Here is a 13,396-nt window from a genome sequence, read left to right on the forward strand (position 1 = left end):
CCCCCCCCCCCTTCCTCCCTGCCTCTCACTCTCTCTAAAAACCAGTGGGGAAAAATATCCTCGGTTGAAGAGTAACAAAAAAGAAAGAAGCCCAAAAATGTTAAGAGACTTTCCCAAGGTCACACAGCTAACACGGGGTTTTGTCTGGATCATGGTTCATTGATTTTATATGTTTAATTGCCAGCATTGAAAATGGAGCTTATGGCTCGAATCTCTCGGACATTTGACAAAACTGGCAGCACTGGGCCTGCATTTCTTTCTGCCACACTTCATTGCTAACCAAATCTGTCAGCTCAGCTAAGCCCTGCAGTGCCAAAGCCCAGCCACAGACTCTTGAGCAAAACCCCCCAAACTCCGGCACTTTGAGGTTGTCTGTAATGTACTGGATCAAATGCATGAGCGCCCTGGGTCAGATCACGCTGCCAGCAGCTGTCCCTGTTGCTTGGGATTGGTGCTCCTGGTTAACGCAGTCCCCACCACCCTGGTGCCCTGCACTGGACCCATTTCTCTTGTTCACCATGCCTGCGTGGCCCCTGTGGGCATCTGAGATTGTGAGGTAGGTTAGCACACTCAAGTCTCATATCAAATCCCTGGGGTATATTATCATTCCCAGTTTACAGACGCAGAAACAAGTTCAAGGAGACAGTAACTTGCCCAAGGTCACACAGGCAGCGAGCATCAGAATAAGGTTTCAGACACAAGCCTGCCTGCTCCCCGAGCCCCTTCTTTGTCCTTTGCTGAGGCTCCTTCCCAGACTCACAGGCTAAATGAAGATCTGCAGGCAGAGACGAGAGGAAATCAGCGTCCATCTCACACTGGGGAAGAAACATAAGAAGGGAGAGTGCTCAAGTTCGCTTTCAGACCTCACAGGCGCTCCTGCAATGACTTTTCTGAGGACAAAGGGCCCTTCCCAGTGGCTGATGGCTCCGACAATGCAGGACCCTTATCGGTGAGAGCACAGAACTCAACATCTGTCCCTGTGTCATCGTAAGAAGGCTTCCACATTCCGTTTCTTTTTCATTCTCAGACCTCACAGGAGCGCAAGGGGGGGGGGGTTGCTGTGGCTGACAGTGACCTCACACCCAGTGGGTGACAGTGCTAAGGTCCTACTGTCCTGTCAGCCCCAGTGAAGAGGCAGCCCCCCACCCCACCCCAAATAAAACAGCCCCCATGATTGGGGAGCCAGGGAGAGAGATTTTATGTTCTCTCCTCTGCTAGAGCTGACAGCTTGGGCAGTGGCTTCCAAGGAACAAACTTTGTTCTCAGGAAGACAGGCCCGAGCTTTAAGTGATGCCGTGAATGTTTACGGCTTCTCTTCTGCCTCAGCCTCACTGCCTGTGGAAGCCTCATTGCTCTGCAGAAGCAGCTCGTCTGTGCTCGGGGCTGAGGAGCCACCAGGTGGCGCTGTTGTCCAGTGAATGACGAAGAGGGTACCTACATTAGCCGATGCAGTCAGTGTATGAGTGTGCTCAGGGCTTTATGTGGGTTACATCACTTATTCCTCACAACGACCCCAAAAAGGAGGCAGTGAGGAGCAGAGAGGTGAAGTAGCTTATTCAGGGTAACACAGCTAGTAACTATTGGAGACACGATTCAAATCCACATACCAGTGGCAGTTTTCTGTAGCAAAATGTCACTATAAAGACACTAACTATCCCTGCCTGGGAAGGGCTATAATTATTATTTTCTGAAATTAAGTCCTTCCTATTCTTTTTTTAAAATATGTTTTTATGAATTTCAGAGAGAGAGAGAGAGAGAGAAACACTGATGTGAGAGCAGAACCTCTATCAGCTGCCTCCTGCACACCTCCTACTGGGGATCGGGCCCACAACCCTGGCATGTGACCTGATTGAGAATCGAACCTGCGATCTCTTGCTTCACAGGAGGTTGCTCAACCAACTGAGCCACCCCAGCCGGGCTGTCCTTCCTATTCTTTATATGTTAAGATCGTCTTTCTTTTAAGAAACTACAGGACAGCCCTGGCCGGTTTGGCTCAGCGGTTAGAGCGTCGGCCTGCGGTACAGAGAGACCTGGGTTCGGTTCCTGCTAAGGGCATGTACCTTGGTTGCAGTTTGTCCCCGGCCCTGGTTGGTCGTGCGGGTGGCAGCCACTCGATGTGTCCCTTCACGTCGATGTTTCTCTCTCTCTCTCTCTCTTCCTCTCTCTCCCTCCCGCTCTATCTGAACAAAAAATGGAAAAATGTCCTCGAGTGAGGATAAAAAAAAAAAAAAAAAAAAAAACTACAGGACAGTGGATGTGTGTATGTTGTTGCTATTTGCTCTTAGTTAAAATTTAAAACTTTTGCTATCTTATGCCCTTCTTTCTCCTTCTACGCCCCACCAATCTCCAGCCCTGAAAAATCCAAGATCTAGGGCCATGTTTCCTGAAGACCAAATGACTGTGCTGAGCTGGGAGGAAATGTGAGCTGCTACTGATTCAAAAAGAATTATGTTGCTAACTTCCCAGCTCTAGTAATGTTTTGCCCCATTCCAAAAAAAATCTCAAGTGTATATTGAACACATACTATTCATCATTTATTCTAATAACAAGTACTTATTGAACATCTACTAGGGCTGGTGGTAGTGCTGGAAATACAATGTCAATTGAAAAAGGCATAGTCATTCCCTTAAGGAGCTGATGGAGGAGATGAGAACAATCAGATACACACAAACACACACGTGAATTAGAGAGCTATGAAGAAGAGGTACCAGGCGCTGCGAGGGAGGGAGCTGATATGTGGACTGTGAGGTCAGGAGAGGACGCCACTCACAAGCTGAGATCTAAAGGATGGACAAGCATCAGTTGGTAGGATAGAGGCCTGGAGAATATCCCAGGCAGAGGGCAGAGCATGAGCAAAGGCCCTGTGGCCTAAGGGAGAGTGATGGGCATGAGGTCAGCAAGAAGGCTAGTGAGGCTGGAGCGAAGTGAGTAGAGAGAACATGGCATGAGGTTTGATGAGAAGTCACAGAGGCCAAGCCTTGTCTTGTGGGGCTTCCCAGGGATTCTCTCTTTATCCTGGAACTTTGTTCCTGATGCTTTATGTAAGAACTGATTCTCTCCCACTCCAGACGATCTTCCTCTTGCCAGGACCTTGAACAATTCGGCTCTTGATTCAAATATTGGTCCTAATTGATGTGACTGTGCAGTTGGTACCACCCAAGGACCGGTAAATGGAGCACTGGGGAATCATTGGAGGATTTTCAGCCCCTGGCACTGGAGGAGAGGCCTTGACATCATTTTTGATTTGAAAGATCCCTTGGCTGTAGTGTGGGTAAGAGGCCAGAGAGGCTGCAGTGGGTTGGGGAGACAGATGAGGAGTCCATTGGATGGTGCCAACCAGACAGTCGCATCAGCCAGGACCGACATTTGAACCAAGGATCAAAAATGATTCAGGGTCCTGACGAGGGGAAGATGACCTGGGATGGAAAAGACTCAGTGCTCACGAGCAGTGTCAGGTGAGCTGGTGGGCGGGCTCTCCCCCATTTGCAAGGGTCTGACCAGCCTGTAGCACTTGAAGTAGGAAGATCAACCTGTCCAGTTTGCCAAGGACTTGAGCACTTGAGTCTCAAGTCAGGGGACCCCTCCATGGCCGGCACACACACTGGGACTGTTGGTCATCCTAATTTCAGGACCAGGTCTGTTGTGTCCATCAGGTGCCCCTGTACCTTGTTCTGTTTTTTGTTTTATTAGAACGTGCCAGGGAGCTCCAATGAGCTGAACTTGAGATTTCGCCTTTATTAAACTTCCTTCTCTGTATCCGACTGGGACAAGAAAGTAGTACATGAGCAAGATGCTTTGTGACCAGTGGGTTGTTCTGTAAACTGGGAATAGATGTTTGGTTTTGTCAAATATCTTTATTAATATTTATATCATGGTTTTAAAGGAATCCTACATGTTAACAGCATGATATTATAATGCAAATGAGCTTTTATTTTTTAAAAAGTACTTGGAAGCCCTGGCCGGTTTGGCTCAGCGGTTAGAGCGTTGGCCTGTGGTCCAGAGAGACCCGGGTTCGGTTCCTGCTAAGGGCACGTATCTCGGTTGCAGTTTGTCCCCGGCCCTGGATGGGTCATGCGGATGGCAACCACTCGATGTGTACCTTTCATGTCGATGTTTCTCTCTCTCTCTGTTCCTCTCTCTCCCTCCCACTCTATCTGAACAAAAAATGGAAAAATGTCCTTGGGTGAGGATTAAAAAAAAAAAAAAGTACTTGGCAAAGCCTTGTGGTCACATGCTTAAGCTGGAATACCAGACAGCCTTGGTTCAAATTCTGCCTGTGTCATTTATTAGTCCTGTGACCACTAATTTATTAGTCCTGGGTTTACTATTTAGCTTGTCTGTGTCTTGGTTTTCTAATATGTAAAACAGAGATAACAATATCTACCTCTTAGGGTCATGGTGAGAGAAAGCATGTAAAGTGCTGGGCACCATCAGTATTGCCTTTAGATAGGAGTCAAGGGACCTTAAATAGTGAATTGTGTGGAATTGACTGTACTACAGCAGCAATGTTCACCAGCCATCAGCTACATGTGGTTGGTGAGCATTTAAAGTCTGAATTGAGCCCTGGCCGGTTTGGCTCAGCGGTTAGGGCGTCGGCCTGTGGTCCAGAGAGACTGGGGTTCAGTTCCCACTAAGGGTATGTACCCCGGTTGCAGTTTGTCCCCGGCCCTGGTTGGGTTGTGCGGGTGGCAACCACTCAATGCGTTCCTTTCACATCAATGTTTCTCTCTCTCTCTCTCTCTCTCTCTCTCTCTCTCTCCCTTCTACTCTACCTGAACAAAAAAATGTAAAGATGTCCTTGGGTGAGGATAAAAAAAATAAATAAATAAAAAATAAAGTCTGAATTGAGATGGTCTAGGATTGTAAAATAGTCTCTGAAGATTTAGGAAGAAAAAAGAATGGGAAATATCTCCTTGCTAATTTGTATGCCTGTTACCTTAGGCAGCCTGGCTGGCCACTAAGGAGGTGCAGGCTGTGCGGAGCTGTGCAGAGGCCACCCAGGCACGCCAGGATCCAGGGGTGCCCCACGGACTCTAATGGACACACCCAGCATCAGGAGGCGGGCTTCGGGCTGAGGAATCTCCAGGCTTCCTGATGGCGGGTCCTGTAGCCCTCCCAGCCCACTTTGGTAGACAGTCAGGGAGTGCTGGAGAGTCTCCCCCACTGGCCAAGGTGGCACACAGGGAGATTCTTACACCCAGTCTGCCAAAAGCTAGAAAGATGAATGCCAAGAGGTGGACCACTATTTTGATACCTTCCAACCACTCCTCAGTAGACTGGGCTATCAAGGTGTTTTTCCCCAAGCCCTTCCCATCTTTTTTTTTTTTTTCTTCATTGATTTTTAGAGAGAGAGGAGGGAGAGGGATAAAGAGATAGAAACATTGATGAGAGAGAACATCGATTGGCCACCTCCTGCATGCCCCCCGCTGGGGATTGGGCCCACAACCTGGACATGTTCCCTGACTGGGAATTGAACCAGAGACCTCTTGGTGCGTGGGTCAACGCTCAACCACTGAGCCACACTGGCCAGGCCCTACCCACCTTGTCTAGCTGTAGAATGTAACAAGGAACCAGATGGCAGTGCCTTGTTTTTTTCCTCCAAAACTGATTCAAGCTAGTCCACAGTGCCAACACTGGGCGGATGATCATGACATTGAAACCAAGCAGGTGGACATTGCACAAAGCCTGGAGGGCAAGGAGTCCAGTCAACAGCTTTGCATTGATCAGCTCAAGGCTGTGACCTTCTGCAGAAACTGCAGAATATCACTCAAGAAGCCAAGGTTCCCCTTAGTATTTGTGGGGATTTCAGTGCAGAGCCAGCAGGGGAGGCCTACAGACACTTTGCTTGCTTCCTGTGTTGTGAACCGAGGGACCACCAGAGCCAAATTAAAGCCAAATAGAGAGCAAAGCCCGAGTTCTCGGAGACCAGCCCTGGGGCCTCCAGATGTTGTGAGGCACCAGAGTCAAAGAAAGACCACTGGAGAACTGAAGTCCAAATAAGAGCCGTGTATTAGCCGGCCCGCGTCTGATTCCAAGCATCCCTGTGACAGAATCATCGGAATCAGTCCCGATATGCTTTATTACATGCCTCTCATACCTTACAGCAAATAGGATCTTCTTGATATAATGGCCAGGGCCACAGCAATGCTGTACAGAATTAGTTTGCCTTGCGGATAACAGGAACACCCGGGCACACCCAGGCACACCCAGGTATTTCAGGTATTTCAAGGTACATTGGGTCACACTTAGCCCCAGGATGCACAAACACAATGCAAGTCTAATTCCTTGGATTGTGGGGGAGGTCGAGTCTCTGACTCAAGACCTCCAGGCTCTATGGACTCTGTCAGACACATAGCCAGCTCCCAACAATTTCTTGGTTCAGGGAGTATTCCAATTTACTGAGGTTATTTTGACTAAACAGGTTCAGCTAGAGGGCATACAGTGACATTCCAATCATCAGTTATGGAGCAGCACAATAATTTACCAATCATCAATTATGGAGTTATAAACATGCCAGCACACCTCCAGCCCCAACCTGAACAGCGTCTACAAGCTGCTGAGTCTAGGGGCAGGTGGAACCTCCATATACTACCTGGAAAATCCATCTCGGGGAAGCACCGGCACACCCTGGACTAGATCTAAACACTCTTTAAGTGTGTGGCCCGCCCCTGATTTGCTCACTGAAGAACAGATTAGAGCCAACCGGTTACCATCCTTCAATTACCCTTCAGACCACTGTCTCTAGTGTGTGATCCCAGCTTTAATAAGGAACCTGATGGACTTTCATGAATGCTTATCTGGGTCTTTTTAATTGCAAGACTTAACCAGGGAACTGGGATGGAACAAGAAGTGGCCTGGGAAGGGTTCCCAGTTTCTCTCGCTTCTCTTTGCAGCATGCCCTCAGGAGGGAACCCCACTAGCTCACAAACCTTTTCCATTAAAACCTGCAGCAAAAAAGGTGTTTGCACTCCAGTGTTGGCTTGTATTGTTTTCTTTCCCTTAGCATTCCCTTTAGATCTATTAAGGGCATTAACTCAGGCTTGTTCTGAAGTTTTCAGATTGATGATGCTGTATAGAAATACTTTGTGAGTCTTCCGTAATTAACAAGGATGCAGGAGCAGTTTCTCTAGGCAGTGTTTCAAGTTATTTGTGGTTTTTAAATGGCAACAAGATCTACCTGGCAATATTTATTTATATTTTATCTCTTCATGTAAAATTATAGCGTGATAAACATTTTTAAACCGTGCAAAACATAAGTTAGAAAGTAATTTCCAGAAATTTTCTTAAGGCTTTTATGTTTTAATTTGGGGGTCTAACAAAATAGTTGTGTACAAAGGAACTATTTAGCCTGGAGGGTTTTGATTGTTTTTTCCAGTGGAAATATCAGGTCTTGATAAGCTCTTCATAATAATTCCTGCTGTGCCTCCCGTTCCCCGTGGTTGTATTTCTTAAAGAGATTCCTTGGCCAGTCAGTCGTTGTTATTTACTCGCTGTCATGCATTTCTAGTTTTCCATTAGAATGCTCTTGATAAACTCTGTGTCATTGTTATTTGTATTGGAATGTGCTTGTACAATAGGTTGTTTAGCAGCTGTTATGTGAGTGGCTGAGAAAGTCAGTGGGACTTTCTTTTCAGAGGCAGGGAACTAGAAAGCCTGCACAGGAGGCTGTCATTGGTTTCCTAAGATAGCCGGTGACTGGTTCAGAGCGCCTAGAAAGAATGCAAAAAGAAAGAGAACCTGGAATTTTCTTTCATTGGAAAACAAACTGGTAAAGATAACAGGTGAAGACCCTTCCAAACAAAATCCCAACAAATAACCTATTGGTAATAAATTGATAAATACTTTAATCCGTGTACTTAAGATTAATAAATGATCTTTTAAAACAAAAAAAAAAACAACCCAATTTTGTCTGTTTTTTAGTATGGTATTCAAGTGTATAGAATTATATATGTGCTTTCCATCTGTGAGTCACATTCTTTTTTTTTTTTTGTTTTCTTTATTGATTTTAGAGAGAGAGGAAGTGAGAGGGAGAGAGAGATAGAAACATCGATGAGAGAGAACATCAACTGGCCTCCTCCCGCATGCCCCCCACTGGGGATCGGGCCCACAACCTGGGCATGTGTCCTGACCGGGAATCAAACTGGCGACCTCTTGGTGCATGGGTCGACGCTCAACCACTGAGCCACACGGGCCAGACGTGAGTCACATTCTCTGTTGAGCAGTGTCGGATAGAGCTTGGGGGCCAGAGGACAAGATGAAGGAAGGACGAAGGGGCTGTGTGCTCCCACCTCAATATGCTCGATATGCCCATGTTCCACTGTGTTCTGAAACCGCGCTGTGGTCACACCTGCCCATCCTGAACCAGAAGACCCTTTCTGTCAGATATCAGATCACTCCATGCCCAGGTTTTGAGTTCTAGAATACTAGAAAGCAAAGGGGAATCAGAATAAATGGCATCACAGAGAACAGAATTTTCTCTCCTGGTCGGTGGAAACCTGCTGTTTCCAAAACAAATACGCCCTCTGGAGTAGATGATCCGGTACACTCTGAACCCTGGCAGGGTGGACTCTCTCTGCCTTCTTTAGAGAAGAGGAAGTGGAGAGTTTGGGGTGCCTCTCAGCCCCTGAGAATCTCAGGAAAGGGGCTGGGCACTGTTTTCATATCTTGATGGGACTCAGTCCCACAGAGGTGCTCTTGAGTGTTTCACCTGCTACGTGTGAGTGTAGATGAAAGATCTAAGGCCTCGGTCTCACAATTTGTAAAATGGGATAATTATAGCAACTCAGGGTCTTGTGATGACCGAATGAGACAATGTTTATAACTTGCTCATCACATTACAGTAGTGTAAGAACGAGGCGGAACGAGGCGGTACAGGGTCTCCAGAAGTGCAGGTTTATTGGGAATCAGCCTGCTGGACTACCTGTAAGGAGAGAGTAGCAACCAGCTTGTACAGACTATGGTGTTTTTTTAATTCTCACCCGAGGACATTTTTCCACTTTTTGTTCAGATAGAGTGGGAGGGAGGGAGAGGAAGAGAGAGAGAGAGAAACATCAACGTGAAAGGGACACACTGAGTGGCTGCCACCCGCAGGACCAACCAGGGCCGGGGACAAACTGCCACCAAGGTATGTGCCCTTGGCGGGAAGCAAACCCAGGTCTCTCTAGACCGCAGGCCGACCCTCTAACCGCTGAGCTAAACCGGCCAGGGCCAGACTAGGGATTTTAAAACTCAGGGCTGGGGTGGGGGTGGGGGGGTGATCGTTCAGCCGAGGAGACGTGGTCGCCTTTGATTGGTTGGGGGCTGGGGTCTCCTGAAACTTGTACTTGTTTTTCTTGTCCAGCGACCGTTTGCAGTTTTTTGGTTTTTTTTTCTTTTCTAATCCTCATCCGAGGACATTCCTCCATCCCTTGTACAGGTAGAGTGGGAGGGAGAGAGAGGAAGAGAGAGAGAGAGAAACACCGACGCGAAGGGACACATCGACCAACCAGGGCCGGGGACAAACTGCAACCGAAGCACGCGCCCTCAGCGGGAACCGAACCCGGGTCTCTCCGGACCGCAGGCCGACCCTCCAACCGCTGAGCCAAACCGGCCAGGGCCCGTTTGCAGTTTTGAGTGGGTTAGGGTGGTTCCATCATTCCGTTCTGCCTGACTGGAGTGATGGGTTTTGGTTTCTTGGAATGAGAGGTTTAGGGCAGTAATATGGAAGTTAAGAGCTAACAAGTAGCCCTGCCCCATTCACTATTTCACTTTTCCAGGTTTCAGTTACCTACAGTCAATTGTGATCCAGAAATATTAAATGGAAAATTCCAGAAATAAACAATCTGTAAGTTTTAAATTGTGCGCCATTCTGAGTAACATGATGAAATCTCGCACGTTCCTTCTCCATCCACCCTGCCTAGATGAGAATCATCCCTCTGTCCAGTATATCCACACTGTATGTGCTAACCCCACCCATTCATCGCTTAGTAGTCATCTGGGTTAACAAATGGACGGTCATGACTTGCAGTGCTTGTGTTCCAGTCACTCTTATTTTACTTAATAATGGCCCCGATGTTCAAGAGTAGTGATGCTGGCAATTCAGACATGCCAAAGAGAAGCCCTAAGTTTATCATAGGTATCTATATGTAGGAAAAACCTAGTGCATGTAGTGTTTGGTACTATCCATAGTTTCAGGCATCTACTGGGGTTCTTGGAACGTATCCCCTGCTGATAAGGGGGGCGGTGCTGCTGTATCTGCACTCTTTGGTGTTGATTTTGTTTGCTCTCTGTTTGTGAGACCCGTCCACGTGGTTGCATGCCAGTGTACTTTGCTCAAGCTCAGTGCTGTGCAGTGCCCACTGTGTGAATACGCCACACTTGATCCATTCGGCCATTGATGGATATTTGGATAGTTTTACGTCTGGGGCTCTTAGGGGTGCTATGAGCATTCCAGCTTGTGTGTATTTGTGAACGTAAGTACATATCCGTGTTGGGACGATACCGAGGGGAAACTGCGGTACCCCAGGGTTTGAATGTATTCAGTTTTAGGAGATGTGAACATAGTTATCCAGAGTGTTATATCGATTTATCCAACCATCAGCACTGAATGGAGTTCCACTGCCTCCACCTCCTCAGCAGCACTAGTTATGGACCATTTTCATTTTAGGCTTCCTGGTGACGTATCACCTTGGGCTGTCAAACTGCATTTCAATGAAGACTAATGGGGTTGAGCGTATATGCATTTGAGTTTTAGCAAGGGATGTATCCTCTTTCCAAAAAAATCTATTCATGTCTTCTGCCCATTTTCTTTTGTGCTTTTTTTTGTTTATAACACAAGTCCTTTGTTGGATACGTGGATGCAAAAAGCCTTTTCCGCTATATGGTTTATCTTTTTATTCTACAATCATGTTTATTGATGAACAAAAGTATTGATGACTACTTTAGTCAACTTTTGCCCTGGCCAGTTTGGCTTAGCAGTTACAGCGTCGGCCCATGGACCAAACAGTTGTGGGTTCAATTCCAGTCAAGGGCACGTACCTCAGTTGCAGTTGGGTCCCCAGCCCTGGTTGGGGTCATGTGGGAGGCAACCAATCGATGTTGTGCATGCGCGCTTTCTCTCTCTATTCCTCCCACTCTGAAGATAAATGGAAAAATATCCTCAGGTGAGGATTTAAAAAATAAATGAATACAATAAAATAAATCCAGACTCTTAAAAAAAATAAAAATAAAGTAGTCAACATTTCCCCTTCACGGTTAGCACCATTCATCATTGTGTCATCTTTGCCTGCCCCAGCATGCTAGGAAGCAGGGTCGGTGGCTGTCTCAGGTGGGTGCAGAGCACCATCTAGTGGAAGAGAGGAGAAGTGACAGTGTCCCCAGGACATTTGGAAGAGAATGTTTTAAAGGCTGGGACTAGAGTTGGCAGAGAAGCCAGGGAGGTGACTCACATGTGCTGGTGTCCTTAGCAGGGGGTGTGACAACGTCCCCTTCCGCTGACTTCTACCAAATATTTAAAATAGAAACAATGTCGGCCTCGAACACAGATTTCCAGAGAACAGGTACAGAGGAAACACACCCATCTTGCTTTCACTGGATCAGGGGACTCTTGATACCACCCCAGCAACAGACAGGAGAACCACAGGTCAGCTCTTCTGAGTGTTAGTGGCGGAATCTGAAACCAGTTGTTAGCAATCTAGACTCAGAGATTCTTAGAAAGAAGGAAACATGGGTTGCCTGGCAGGGTGTCTGTAGTTGACGGGCACAGGATCCTGGGTGTTGGTGCTGCCTGGTAGAGTGGCAAAGAAAGGAACGTGCCACTGGACAGGGGGAATGAACGTTTGGTGACAGAGGTTAGGAGGGTCTGGGTGATTATCAGAGAGCATCTTGGGGTGGGGTCACAGGCTGTGGGGAAGGAGGGGTCCCTCTCTGAGGACGTGGGTCTCTGTCCCCTGCCACTGCGGGTCTAGGGAGGGGGGAGGAGTTTGTGAGCACTGACTGCAGTGAGGAAGGAAGGAGCAGGGACGGTGCACCCTCAGGGCCAGTGCAGCCACCACCTGCTCTCAGCCAGGCCTTAGCCCAGTCTGCTCAGACCTCACATCAGTGGTCAGTAGACAGTGCAACGTGCCAACTTCATCCATGAAACTGCCAAAGCACCAGCCTAGCAGCGCTCCCTCCTCACGAGTTGGCGCTGTTTATCAAGGTTTGGCACTGAAGGCCAAGCTGATGTGTTAGAGAGCTAACATGTGAACAGTTGGCTTGGAAAGGCCTGGGCTCTCAGCCGCATGAGCCTCCCAGACCACTGGTCAGACCCTCCGGAGCTTCACCTTAAGGTGCTGATGTGTAAAGATTCTGGGGAAGGAGGGACACAGACTGGACCTTCTGGTCCTTCAAGGGACTTCCTTTAAAGAAACCATCATAGTGTTTACGTCTGGAATTGCATGTGGGGGTAGAAGCTGGGTAAGGCATATGCCCTTCTCTTGGTTCAACACCTCCTGTGTCCCCCAGAAACCTTGGGGCAGGAGAATTTGGGGAATGGAGGGAGCGTGGCCCATGGTTCAGGAATCCAGGACATGATCTAGAGTACTTAGGGGCTCAGGAATCTCTGTCTCCAGGGAACCAACTACATTCCTGCCCTAGGTCCACCTGTCATCAATTTGTGACACTGGGAAAGTCACTGAATGCCTCTACGTTTCAGTGCCATGAACCATGAAATACAGGTCACAGCCCCTTCTCTGCCCACCCCACAGGGCTCATGTGATCACAGATGATGAAAGACACTCTCCATGAGCTGTTATAAAGCATCACCCCATGTACAGACTGAAAGTAGCCTTCGCTTTCCCAGCCCTGTAGCCACCCAAGTGCCCTCAGTGGAGGCAGCTACTATCTCATTTCTCACCTATTCTCCCAGACACTTATATGTCCTTTATAAAGGACTAGTCATTTTTCTTCAGGCTCCATCTGAATTTTATTATATTTAGCCTCATAATACTAATGAGTAGGCCCCATGTCACAGAACAGGGAACTGTGGCCTCCAGGATGATTTGATACAGGTCATCAGACACCTGCTCCCATGCTCAGTCACGCTTTTGTCTCATCGGAAAAAAGTCATGTCCCCACATGATCCGTGCGCTGGGTGTTTTTAAGTTCACACCACACTGCAACATAGCTCTTCGAAGCCCATCTCAGAATCAGTCGGCTCCCCAAGGCAGCTGGTGAACTAGGAGGAGGGAAGTGTGACCTGGGAATGAATGACTATTTCCCCATGGTCTTCTGCAGCGACAGAAAGATCACGAAAAGGATCAACATAAGGATTCAAACTCAGGATTCATAAGGAAATTATCTGCAGTCAAAAGAATCTACTGGGCCCTGGCCGGTTTGGCTCAGCGGTTGAAGCGTCGGCCTGCGGTACAGAGAGGCC

The 13,396-nt window shown here is 47.8% G+C and overlaps 1 pseudogene; it reads left to right on the forward strand.

Annotated features, from left to right (window-relative positions):
• The first annotated feature begins 518 nt into the window (after nucleotides 1-518).
• Nucleotides 519-6,789, forward strand: LOC118640385 (annotated as a pseudogene).
• The last annotated feature ends 6,607 nt before the right edge of the window (nucleotides 6,790-13,396 follow it).

Source organism: Molossus molossus, unplaced genomic scaffold, assembly GCF_014108415.1.
Source record: "Molossus molossus isolate mMolMol1 unplaced genomic scaffold, mMolMol1.p scaffold_m16_p_22, whole genome shotgun sequence".
Lineage (NCBI taxonomy): Eukaryota > Metazoa > Chordata > Mammalia > Chiroptera > Molossidae > Molossus > Molossus molossus.